The sequence below is a fragment of the Cajanus cajan genome, chromosome 4 (genome assembly GCF_000230855.2).
Source record: "Cajanus cajan strain Asha chromosome 4, NIPB_CcT2T_4, whole genome shotgun sequence".
NCBI lineage: Eukaryota > Viridiplantae > Streptophyta > Magnoliopsida > Fabales > Fabaceae > Cajanus > Cajanus cajan.
The window spans coordinates 24,942,085-24,954,621 of NC_138520.1; the positions used below are offsets into that span (position 1 = coordinate 24,942,085).

General features: G+C 40.0%; 1 non-coding gene across 1 annotated transcript; it reads left to right on the forward strand.

Moving 5' to 3' along the window:
• Positions 1-7,731: 7,731 nt before the first annotated feature.
• Positions 7,732-7,838, forward strand: LOC145957621 (small nucleolar RNA R71). Its single transcript, XR_014433664.1, has one exon. It is a non-coding gene; the product is annotated as a small nucleolar RNA R71 (small nucleolar RNA).
• Positions 7,839-12,537: the final 4,699 nt, after the last annotated feature.

The window sequence follows — 12,537 nt, forward strand, 5'->3', positions numbered from 1 at the left end:
CACGAACGAGATGTGGAGAGAGCTCACTGGTCAGATGGACTACCACGCTGGAGTGAAGGGTACTCGGCTCCCGACGGCGCTCCGAATCTGCCACAAGCTGATCACTGGCTCCATCCATGCCAGACCAAAGAGCACAGAGTCAGTGACACGACAGGATCTACTGGCTCTTTACTGCATGGTCACCGGACAGAGGGCCAACCCCGGATTCTTTTTCCTCGAGCACATAAAGAATCTAGGGGCAAGAGAGGGTAGTGACGCTCGGCGAGGCTACATCATGGTCTCCACGCTCCTTTCACGACTCGCCGAGACTTGGGGATGCCCCGATGGCATAGACGCAGGGGAGTTGGCGCCCAAGCCCATCAATGCTGCCACCCTAATCAACATGAAGATCATTGCCAGGGCAGGGAGGCAATTTGTACGGGCGACCACACATGACACCTTTAGCGAGCTCTTCGAGAACATCGAGCTCCCAGGTGACGTGGACCCGCAGCCAGAGACCGGCACCTCACAGCAGGACAGGGCCTACTTCGATGCTCGTTTCGACGCGTTGCAGCAGAGCATCGACGCTCGATTCAACACGGCGCAGTACAGCATCGACGCCCTCAGATAGGATTTCGACAGCCTGTCAGTCTGGCTGCACCGTCGCTTCCCAGACCCTCCATAGGACCCGCCGGCAGAGGAGTAAAGACCGGCTATTTTTCTTGCTTTTTGTGTATTTGTTTGATTGGGCTGTGTCCCACTTTCTTCATTTCCATTGTACAAATTTCATTCTACTTAATAAATGAAATTTTTCACTTTTGAATCCAAATTCTTTAGCACTTTAAATTCTGTACAGAAAAAGCCAAAATCAACAAAAAAGGCAAAAATACAGAAAAAGCCAAAATCAACAAAAAAGGCAAAAATACAGAAAAAGCCAAAATCAACAAAAAAAGACAAAAAATACAGAAAAAGCCGAAATCAACAAAAAGGCAAAAATACAGAAAAAACTGAAATCAACAAAAAAGACAGAGATTCAGAAAATCAACCGCATTGTACAGAATAACTGAGCCTGGAGAGGCTTGCCGAAATAATACTCCCTCATCATACAGAATAACTGAGCCTGGAGAGGCTTGCCGAAATAATACTCCCTCATCATACAGAATAACTGAGCCTGGAGAGGCTTGCCGAAATAATACTCCCTCATCATACAGAATGACTGAGCCTGGACAGGCTTGCTGAAATAATACTCCCCAATCGTACAGAATAACTAAGCCTGGAGAGGCTTGCCGAAATAATACTCCCCAAGAGACAGCTCAGCTTGCACTCTTGGGCTGAACAGAAAATCAACAAGTTGTACAGAATAACTGAGCCTGGAGAGGCTTACCGAAATAATACTCCCCAGAGACTTCTTAGCTCACACTCTTGGACCAAATCCCCAGTAAGAGCTATCAAAGCAAGATCAGTAAGATCCCCCAATGGAAGCAATGACCATCCAAACGAAATATCCGAGTCAAAGGACTCAGACTTCTTCAGTGGAAGATAGCTTTCCAACTCAAGCGACGAGTGAAGCTAAGCCTGCAGAGGCTTTCTAAATAATACTCTAGGATACATAAGATCCTCAATTCCCATTCGCCTACTTAGAGGCACTCCTTCAAAAAGAGAAAAATCGAAAAGATCAATAACCATTCCCCAAGCGGAATCCGGCACTCAGCCGAACACCGAACATCAAGATCATTCGCCTACTCAGAGGCACTCCTTCAAAAAGAGAAAATCCAAAAAAGATCAATAATCATTCCCCAAGCGGAATTCGGCATTCAGCCAATCATTGAACGTCAAGATGATCCGCCTAACAGAAGAGGCCAATCAAGATCAATACGACAGAATCCCCCAGCGGATAACAGCCTACGCAGAGGCAACAAAAACTGAAAAATCAAAAGAGTCACCCGAATAAGGATAACCGGGATACTCCACCAACGTCGAAAGGACGTCAGCCAAACATAAGGCATCGCTCACATCAGAAAGAGCATCTTTGTGTCTGCAACCCCAAGGAATCAGAAATTCCCCAGTGGGCACCAACTACGCAATGGAAAGTTGGGACACAAGAACCTATGAGTAACTGCACATCCCCTAGACGGATCCCTGCGTTATCCAGCCCTCAGCGGCATCAAAATCAAAAACAACCGTCGAAGCAACATCATGGACTGTGGAGACAAAATCATCACAAATCCCTGGAGAGGGCAAACTCACACTGCCAACGTCGTCAGAAACACGGAGGCAGACCCTGGGGAGGGCAAACCGCAGACCCTGGAGAGGGCAAACTCACGCTACCAAAGTGACCAGAAGCACGGAGGTACGCAACCCTGGGGAGGGCAAACCGCAGACCCTGGAGAGGGCAAACTCACGCTACCAAAGTGACTAGAAGCACGGAGGTACGCAACCCTGGGGAGGGCAAACCGCAGACCCTGGAGAGGGCAAACTCACGCTACCAAAGTGACCAGAAGCACGGAGGTACGCAACCCTGGGGAGGGCAAACCGCAGACCCTGGAGAGGGCAAACTCAGCTGTCAAGGTTGTCAGAAACACCGAGATAGAGCCTGGAGAGGCGGTACTCAGCTACCCCGTCGTCAGAAACACGGAGGTATGCAACCCTGGGGAGGGCAAACCGCAGACCCTGGAGAGGGCAAACTCACGCTACCGAGGTTGTCAGAAACACCGAGGTATGCACGAGCCTGGAGAGGCGACGACTAATACTCAGCTACCCCGTCGTCAGAAACAACGGAGGTATGCAACTGTCAAGGTTGTCAGAAACACCGAGACAGAGCCTGGAGAGGCGGTACTCAGCTACCCCGTCGTCAGAAACAACGGAGGTACGCAACTGCCAATGTCGTCAGAAACACAGAGGCAGAGCCTGGAGAGGCGGTACTCAGCCACCAACGTCGTCAGAAACACGGAGGTGTGCAACTGCTAACGTCGTCAGAAACACGGAGGCAGATCCTGGAGAGGCGGTACTCAGCTACCGAGGTTGTCAGAAACACCGAGGTATGCACGAGCCTGGAGAGGCGACGACTAATACTCAACCTGGAGAGGCTACTCAACAATTTTCCACCGGAAGACACTACAAGTCGGAAGGATGGCTTATTCCCTGGACAATTGGGTCAACTCCTTTACTTGTCAACCGGTACACCAAAAAGTCGTTTGACTAAGTAAAGGGGGGGCAGCTGTAGACCCCTAAAATTGTCCGGGTCGGAAATAAGACTCGAAGACTCTCAAAGACCGAAGGAAAGTCAGCCGGAAGGACTCCTAGAAGACCCTGGAAGACCCTAGGATGATTATTCGTAGGTTTAGAAGTCTTAGAGTAGCTTAAAATAAAGATGTGGGAGGATTGAAGCTCAATACGGCCTCCTAGAAGTTCAGTACTGCCGTACTGAACAATTTGAACTACAATACGGCCGTACTGAAACCAATACGGCCATACTGAAGTTTTTGAACTTCAGTACGGCCGTACTGAAACCAATACGGCCATACTTAAGTTTTTGAAACTTCAGTACGGCCGTACTGAATTCAATACGGCCGTATTGTAGTTCAAATCTTCAGTACGGGCCGTATTGATGTCAGAGGCCGTACTGCGCCTCACTCCTATATATAGGACGTCATTTGGACGTCATTCCACACATTTCCACACATTTGGACACCTTTTGGACTCTCTTGTTGAGTATTCTGGGGTTTTTGAGCAGTGTTCTGCCCTAGAAGTCTCTCCGAGAGCAGATCCGACGAAGTTCTTGAGTTCTGAGCATTTTGCTTGAGGATTCGAACTAGTCGAAGGGAAATCTTTCAGATTTCCATAGTAAAGATTAATTTTTAGGGAAGGAGCGAGCGAGCGTGTAGTGGGAAGGAGCGCCAAAAAGCCTCCTAACATTTGAATATATAAAAGCACGCTTCAAAGGTTTCTTCTTCAAAATCCTTCCTTTTACTGCTTTCTGATTGTCGCATTGCATGTTTAATTTATTCATGTAAATATCTTGTTCATAGTCGTTTTTAATAAATAGGGGTAATTTAGTAATTTTACACTATTATTAATAAAATAATCCATCATAGGGAACCCGAAAGGGGCGTTGTGAGGTGCTAACACCTTCCTCGCACGTAACCGACTCCCTTACCCGACTCTGGTTGTAATGGCCAAAGTTGATTTTTGAAATCAATTGCCTTATATCTTTTTCCAATGTTTTGAGTAAAACATTGGTGGCGACTCCAAGAACCCTTCTTTTGCGAAAACCACTAATCCATGGAGGGTCCCGCTTGGGATTAACATGGATTGGTGAATCATTTAATAAAATTGTTAGTTCGATGAGGTCTCAGTTTGAGAATAAGTCGTTCTAACAATCCATCATTTTTCAAAACTTAAAAAGAGTCCAACCATCGTCGCGAATGCCAAGGTCCGTTTCGGCGGGTGGCGACAGTTGCTATATTCCATTTTCATTTGTTGTTTCTGTAATTTTGTTGCAGATTTTTCTGTAATTTTTTTTCTGTTGTAATTTTGCTATTTTTTTTGTTGTTGTTATTATTTTTTTGTAATTATATAATATTGCAAATTTTACTATTTTGTTGTTTTGCAGATTTTGCTATTTTTCTACAATGTTTTTTTGTGTCGTAGATTTTGCTAATTTTCTATGGTGTTTTGCGTATTATAGGTTCTCTTTGTTAGATATTGACTTTACAGTTGACTTTTCACTTTTTGTTGACTTTTATCACTTTATTTTGTTTAGTGTTGTGAGTCTTGTTTCTATTTTAAATTGTGATTTTATACTTGTTACTATTGTTAGATACTTACGGATTATGTTTTGACTGAGTTGACCTCTTTAGTCCAACATTTAGCCATTTGTGGTAACATTGTTGGAACTTATTATGATCTTCTATAGCAACAGTATTATGATCCATACTTTGGTCAACAATATGAACCTCCACAGCAATATTATGATCCTTCACAATAAATTTATCATGATTCATACTCTGAGAGGTATAGTTCTGAGTGGATAGGCCATCATTGGAGTCCTATTGAGGATTATGTTCAGCCAACACCTATACAGAGTAATGAAGTTACATTTGAGGAAATGATGAAACAGATGGATGCATGCAATGAGAAGTTTCAACAAGAGTGTAATGTTGCATCTCAAGATTTGCAAATACAAATTGATTAGTTGACTGCTAACGTCAACCAACTAGAGTTAGCACGTTCCTCTATGTCTTCCTTAAAGAGTGACATATCTAATCTTAATTGTACTGGTATTGATTCATCTAGTATTGATTCCTCTATGTGAGACTACTGACCTTATATCTGAACATGAATTTGACATTTTTGACACTATAGCTGAGTTTGTTATTATTGACTCTGATTATACTTGTGATGATTTTATTATGTGTGCTATATGTGCAGAGATTAGTATTGCTATTGTAGGTATAACAGATGCCATACTATCATATGCTTCACTAATAGATGCAGCTACAAATGTGGATGTTTAGTCATTAGAAGAGCCTCCATTTCTATCCATTGTGCAACCTCTATCCTTAGACCTTACACTTGAATCTTCATTTGATATATGTTTAGAGAGTTTGCCTAGGATGTTAGATAAGTGCGTTGAAACTAACCTTGTTCTAAATTTTGAAAATTTACATTTTATGATAGTAGAAGGTATAGCTTTAGAACACTTAGTATCTACTAGAGACATGGAGGCTGTTAAGAATGATATTGATGTTTTATCTTCTCTACCTTACCTTGTATCTGTGACAGAAAAACATTATTTTGTTAAATATGCAGGTTTTTACAAGAAGAATGTCATGCTGGATTTCCACAAATTAGCCTTACCATTGTCAAAAATCTAAAGTAGAGGAGCAAGTGGAGGAGAAAATGGAGGATTTTTCTTGGGTCAAATCATGAGATATATCATGCAAATTATTTCCTTTTAATTTATTTTACACTTTAATTTTTTGTAGCATTATATGCTTCTTGTGGAGCATTTTATACTTAGATTGGAGACAACACAAATTTCAAGTGTAGAGGGGGACGTGGAGGATCTCTCCTTGATCAAGCTACTATAAGGGAGTTTTACCCCCCTCCACCCCCTTTTAATTTATTTTAATATGTATTGTCTTTATTGTTGAATTTATTTTTACATTGAGAACAATGTGAATTTTAAGTGTTGGAAGATGTATTTTTTATTTTTGCTTTAGTTTTTTGTTTCTATTTTACATTTTGTTTTCTGTTTCTATTTTTATTTTTATTGTTTCTACTTCTATTTTTGTTTAGATTTTATGTTTTGTATTTGTTTTTGTTTTCATTTTATGTTACTATCTCTATTTTCATTTTCTATTTCTATTTTTTTTTGTATTTTCTGTTTCTATTTTTTTTGCATCTGTATACGGTATGTTTTCTGCTTACTATTTCTACTATATTTTTCTGTTTTCTATTTACTGTATTGTTTCAAATTTTTGTATTTTTTTGCATTTTCTATTTCAAATTTTTGCATTCTGTTTCTGCATTTTGTTGTTGTTTTTTATTTCTATTTTAGTTTGTTGTTTTTTATTTCTATTTTAGTTTGTTGTTTTTGTTTTATATTTTTGTTTTAATTGTTGTTTTTGTTTTTGCTATTTTTAATATTTTTTAGTGCTTTTTACTATTTTTGAAAAATAAATAAATAATTTGAAAAAAAAAGTTTTAAACCAATTGAGAAAAACTTTCTTGCTATTCTTTGGATTTGTAGGTGTATGGATTTAGAAAGTTGCACCATTTTTTATTGATTGGTTGAACATAATGAAGTAACTCGTTTGTGCATTTTCGTAGGGATGGAAAAATGGGATGTGACCCGCGGGTCGGCCCGTTGGCCGCCAAAAATTGGCAGGCTAGGCCCAATATTTCAACCCGCCAAACCCGCCAGCTCGCCGGGCCAAATAGCAGGCTGACCCGTCGCAACCTGCCAACCCGGGAGAATTGTTTGAACTAGGCATCAACTGTGCAATTTGATTTTCCAGCATCTTGTTGTGGAGAGTAATATTCTCAACCTTGACAGCAAGGTTTTGAATAGAATTTGCCATTGAATCATTGGTCTGTTTTTGATTAGTGACAAAATTCTCCATAAGGTTTTCTAATCTTGAAACACTTTGTTGAATTGAGGGTGTCTGTACTGGATTTCCTTCCCCATTAATGAAGTGATTGGACGGACGAAAATTAGGTTGCTGATTGCTAGTTCCTTGAACTGGGCTATTCTTCCAAGAAAAGTTAGGATGATTCTTCCAACCAGGGTTGTATGTGTTGGAATATGGATTACTCTTCTCTCTTCGAGGAGTGTCATAGAAATTATGAGAAGCTGCCACCTGTTCAGTAGTATCTTCTTTTTCTCCAGTAAAAATTGAGGTACAATCTACTGCAGTGTGCCCTTGTTCCCTACAAAGGTCACATACTTGATTTGTAGCCACTGAATTAACCTTAGCTTTTTCCATTTTGTCTAATCTTTGATTAAGAGTATCAAATTTTGCTAAGAGTAACTCAATATTGTTCACTTCATATCGCCCCGGAGTTCCTTTCCTTGCTGTGACTTCTCTTTCACTGTATTGGCTGTGATTTGAGGCTACATTTTCCAAAATAATCATGCAGTCATTAATAGGTTTCCCCATGAAAGATCCTCCAGCTGCTGAGTCTAATATCATGGTGCTTTGTTGGTCCAATCCTTCAAAGAAAAATTGGATGGTAAGCCAACGGTTGAAGCCATGTTGTGGGCATGCTTGAAGATATCCTTTGAACCGCTCCCATGCTTCATAAATAGTCTCTCCAGTGCCTTGTTGGAAATTAGTGATTTTCTTCCTCAATTCTTTAGTTTTAGAAGGAGGAAAGAATTTCTCTAGAAAAGCTCTTTCACATAATTCCCAAGTTGCTATCTTTTCTCTAGGCACTGTTCTTAGCCACACCTTTGCCTTATCTCTCAAGGTGAGTGAGAATAAGCGGAGTCGCATTCCATCAGAAACTTCATCATCAAATTGCTGGGTCTCACAGATTTCCAAGAACCCCTCTAAGTGGTCATTAGGATCTTCTGATGGTAGTCCTCCAAAGGTGTTCTGTTTGAGCATATTCACCAGAGAAGCTGGTACAGTAGCTCCAGTTTGCATCTCCCCTCCAGGTATCCCACGAGCTACGGGTGCAGAGTAATCCCGAAGCGGTAAATTATCTCGTTGTGCAGCCATGTCAAATTCTTTAGAAAGGTTTCTTTTCCTTCTCAGGAGAGTTCTTTCAATCTCAGGATCAAGTGGTGTTGGTTTCCCAAGACGTAGAGATCTCTTTTGCATTAACCCTAAGGCACTGCAAAAAAAAAAAAAAAGAAAGTGACCCGTGAAATCTGAATTGGAGAAGTAAACACTAAAAAAAAAAATTATTTATTTATTTAATTTTTTTTTTTTTTTTTAAATTCGAATTAAAATAATTGTAATTTAAATCAAGAGACGTAGTCCCCGGCAACGGCGCCAAAAACTTGATGTATGGAAAACCGCAAGTGTACGGTTGTCGTCAAGTAATAAATATCGAATCACAGGGACTACGTGTTTGACCTAGAATTACTAGTATTTTAATTTGAATTTTAAAACAGATAGAATGTTTGTTTTGAGATGATAAGATCAGATTCGCTGGTAAAAGAGATAGTAATGCAATTAATGAATAAGATAAAACTTTAAGATAAGATAAGGAGATTTCCGGGAATCTAGGGTTCGCACAAAGAGTTCCAACAATATTGAATTATTATTTTCATTAATTAATTCTATTCCATCTTGAAGGTAGTCTTAACCTAATTTAATCCTTGCACCTTCTCAGGCTACGAGGACGTGTTTAATTAAAATTAATCCCTACTCTCGTGGTAATTACGTTCAATTAAACCCATTAAGATCTTTGTTAATCTATTGCTCCTCGAAAGCTTAAATCAACTCTCGTGATTTAACACTCAAGTCTGTTCCTTTAGGTTCCGATAATTAGGTTCTCCTCTCAGTTCATCCCTAATTATCTATGATTATGAAAATTAAGATTAATTGTTTATCATAATTATAATCAAGTTCTCCTCTCAGTTCATCCTTAATTAATGTTATTATGAAAACAATAATGTTAAAGTTCATATATAAAATATAAAAGAACAAATCAAGAATTGGAATAAAATTAAGAAACTGAATAATGCATTAATAAAGAGGTTCTCAGAGGCTAAGCCCTGATCCCAGAAAAAGGGAAACTACTCACAGGAGTTCATAGTAGTTCTCCAAGAAAAGAAGAATAAAAGAAAAGAAAACCTTAGAGTCGATGGCACAGGCGCCCAACCTTCTCCAAGTGTCAAAAACTAAAAAAAACTGTCTCCGAAACAAAAGTTCTGTTCTAGGCTAACCTCATCTAATTTATAACCTAAAAGGGTAAAAAGGTAAAACTACCAAGATAAAAATTACAAAAATAAAAATAAAACATAAAACTTAAAAAGCTGGGACGCGAAGTGAATCACGGCCGTGACTGAGAATCACGACCGTGATCTTCTCTGGAGCACATTCATTCACCAAATCGACGCGAAGTGAATCACGGCCGTGACTGAGAATCACGACCGTGATCTTCTCTGGAGCACATCTATGAAGGGTCAGTGGCGTTCACGGGTGTGATTGGGAGTCACGGCCATGATTTTCTCTGGTGAATCACGGGCGTGATTTAGAATCACAGCCGTGATTTTCCCTGTAGCTCAGCATTTCCTCTTTAATTCTTAAATCTTGATCCTGCTCAGAGAAAACACAACACATACCAAGAAAAGCATAAAATAGGAAAATGATATAAAAATTTATTAAAAACATGAAAGATATGCATGATTATGCTATGAATTCTTGTGAATTAAAGTGCTAAAATACGAGTAAAATACACAACATCAATTTCCAATGGGGAGCTCCCACATTTGATGCCGGGGAAGCTTTTGACATCTAGCAGTACATTGAAGGAAGAAAGTATCTAGTTGGAGCATCTAACAAAGACAAGAAGATGATCAAACATAAGGCTATTGAATTCTCATCACATGGGGTAGCCCTTTAAAAGAAAAGCTTTTATTCAGTCTTGTTAAGATGTGTTCACCATAAAGAGGCTCAACCCCTGGTGAAGGAAATCCATAAGGGAAACTTTGGTACCCATATGATAGGACACACCATGGCCAAGAAGATCATGAGGGCAAGCTACTTTCGGTCAACCACGGAGAGGGATTGCATCCTATATGATGGAAGACCATCCTTGGAGCTTCATGTGGGACCCATCACTAGGCCCATGGGTAGGAGATTGGAAAAGGATAGGGGAGCTAATACCTCTAAAAACATGCTTCTCATATTGATCATCCTCCTAAGCCTTGTTGGCATAGACTTTATTTTTATTCCAATTTTACCCTTGTCTTTAATTTTCCCATTTTCACCCTTGTATTTTGGGTATCTTAGACATAGGATTTATTTTACTTGTATTTCCCATTTTACCCTTGTATTTTGGGGTGTTTAGGACCTAGAATTTATTTTCACTTGTATTTCTCATTTTACCCTTGTATTATAGGGTGCTTTAGATCATAGGATTTTATTTTTGGGCTAAGGTATTTGATTAGGGTGAGAAAAGGGCTAGACGCATTTTTGCTGATTATTGGACCTATTTTTGGACTTAGGAAGGCTTAGGCCCAAGTTGAGGACAAAGGTTGCATGATCTTATCATGCACCTAGATATAGCCTAACTAAACCCAAAGATTCCATCCTTGGCCACCAAGTTGCATTTAGGGTTAATTTGGGTTTCATTTGGTGTGCATTTGGCCTTTCATTTTCGGCCATGCACTCTCCAAATGCAACCTAGATGCCTTCCACTCCTATAAATACCCACAGCCTAGCACCTTGTACACACTTTGGATTATATGAATTTGAGAGAGCATTTTGCCTCAAATCCTTTCCATAGTCACTAGGTCTCCACGGCCTACTTCTCCTTTCTCCTCCCTTGAATGAGTTTAGGGTTTCTTGAGTGGCCTTCACCTCCACTTAGTGAAGAGAGCCAACCTAGAAGCACCCAAAATACCTTCCCCCCCCTCATTTTCCTTATTCACCCAACCTTCCCCTTTCACGCCCACCTTCCCTAAATTCTCCACCCTTGAAGGAACATCCACCCTTAAGGTCATCATCTTGGCCTTGGTGATGGCAACCCTCCTTGCATGGATGATGTAGAGTATGAAGGGGAAGACCTTGCCCTTGATCTAGTTCACCAAAGGGAAGACACAAAGGAAGATTTAGGGTGGAAAAAGGGAAGGTAGGCGTGAAGGTGTTTAGGGTGGTGGTGTATGGTTGCTCAAGTTGGCTCACTCCAAGTGTAGGTGGAGGCCACTCTAGGTTTCCTATTCTCCAAGGGTGGAGATAGGAGGAGGTTAGCCGAAACTAACTAGTGACTAAGGATGGGATTTTGAGGCATAAAAGGCTCACTCAATATCATATAATCCAAAGTATTTATAAGGTGTGAGATGTTGGGTATTTATAGGAGGGGAGGCATCTAGGGTTGCATTTGGAGTAGGCAAATGCATTCCAAATGAAATGCAAATGAACCCTAGATGCAACTTGGTGGCCAAGGATGGAATCTTTGGGTTTAGATTGGCTATATCTAGGTGCATGATAAGACCATGCAACCTTTACCCTCCACTTGGGCCTAAGCCTTTCTAACACCAAAAATAGACCCAATGACACCAAAAAACATGCATCACCCTCTAATTAACACCCTAGCCCAAAATTAAAAACCTAATTATCTAGAGCACCCCATAATACAAAGGCAAAATGGGAAATACAAGGAAAATAAATTCTAAGTCCTAAGCACCCCAAAATACAAGGGTAAAATAGGAAATTAAAGATAAGGGCAAAAATAGGAATAAAAATAAATGCTATAAAAACTTAGGAGCTAAGGCCCAAAAGTAGCCTTACTCCTCCTATGGTTTTTCAACACTAACCCATTCCTCTTGCTTCCTTCAATATATCACCTCTTGGTCTTCTTGGCCTTAGTGTTATTCCATCACTTGGCAAGGAACTTCTCCCCACCTTGGACGTCATTTATCAACCCCATGGTGGAAGGAGTCCATCACTTGGTATCATGAGCTTTGGTTGTATTCAAGGGTAACTAAATTTTTCTTCACTTCTTTGAGTCTTTATATTTTTTTGAGTCATCATTTGCGTCTTCTTGAGTCTCATTGTCATCCATGAAAACCTTATTAAAAATGTCTTCTTATGTTGCTGCATGGTTCATTACTTGTTCATGAGCCTCCTTTTGTGCTTTAGGGTTTTTCTTGAGTTTTAGGTTCTTGTGTGCCATTATTTTTTTTTACTCTTGTTGCTGGAAAAATATTTCAAGAACATGTATTACATCTCTTTTTGATCTTTTTACCTTTCAAGTTTTGTCAAAATTTGTGTTTCTCTCACCCATCTCAAAAAGACAAATATCTTGATGTATGATGCACCCATTTGATGTATAAGAAAATGAAAATTTGTGATGTATGTGTTTTTCCATGAGGTG